This window comes from Orycteropus afer, unplaced genomic scaffold (assembly GCF_000298275.1).
Source record: "Orycteropus afer afer isolate SDZICR_OR568_19922 unplaced genomic scaffold, OryAfe1.0 scaffold00031, whole genome shotgun sequence".
Lineage (NCBI taxonomy): Eukaryota > Metazoa > Chordata > Mammalia > Tubulidentata > Orycteropodidae > Orycteropus > Orycteropus afer.
Window position 1 is genome coordinate 15397152 of NW_006921618.1, and position 1058 is coordinate 15398209.

The 1058-nt window shown below is 38.5% G+C and overlaps 1 protein-coding gene across 1 annotated transcript in view; it reads right to left on the minus strand.

The window, feature by feature from the left end:
* RPA2 (replication protein A2) overlaps nucleotides 1-1058 on the minus strand; it is a 16726-nt gene that overhangs the window by 9658 nt on the left and 6010 nt on the right. The gene's annotated exons all lie outside the window — the stretch shown is intronic.

The window sequence follows — 1058 nt, forward strand, 5'->3', positions numbered from 1 at the left end:
TTGAGCCTGGCAGAGTGGCCAAACTAACCAATCATAACATCAGAATTCTAAGCACCTGAGAGAAAGCAAGAACCTCCCAGAACATTGCTTTGTGTTGCACCCAACAGAAATACCCCAGGTGGATAACTTTTACAATCAGGAGCTCCTCAGTTGCTCACAGCAAATTCAACAGAGTTTACAAAGACTTATGGCTAGAAAAGCCATACCAGCAGTCATTACTACAGCGCAATATCTAAAACAGGCACACATTCATATAATAGATATTCTACAACCATTATAAATAGTATTATAGAATTCTATTTATTAAGATGACCAACTGCGACACATAGAAATTGATTGCAAAACTCTACATGCAGTATGATCCCATGTGGAGGAAAATACATACCAAAATGTTAACAGGGATAATTATGAATGATTTTAATATTTCTATAGAATGCACACATATTATCTATAAGGAAAAATACATAAGCTGATTTTTAAAGTTCTTTTCTGTTGTAAAATACATGATTATTAAAAACACTTGGAAAACAGCACAACAATCAGTCTCTATTTGACTGGAACAACAGAGGAAGGAGAGTTAGGAATAGAAGGAAACAGAATGTGTAGCTGATCACTCCATGAACTGCCTCCTCTGCCATAAGACAACACTGGATAGTGCCTGGCTATCATTACTTAACATTTTGATTGAAAACTCTATAGAAGAATCCTGATCAAAAGGGCAGAAGCACAGAACAGAATTTCAAATTCTCATAGAATCTAGGCATAATATAGTCATGGAGGCTGGATGAACCCCTGAAACTATTGCCCTGAGATCATCTTTAAACCTTAAACCAAGAATATCCCCTGAAGCCTTCTTTAAACCAAACAGTTGTTGTTATGTGCCATCGAGTTGGACTCGACTCATAGCGACCCCTCATTGGGTTTCCGAGGCAGTATCACTATGGAAGTAGATTGCTCCATTTTCCTTCCAAGGAGTGGCTGGTGGATTTGAACCGCCAGCCTTCTGGTTAGCAGTCAAGTGCCTTAGCACTATGCTACTAGAGCTCCTAAACCAAACA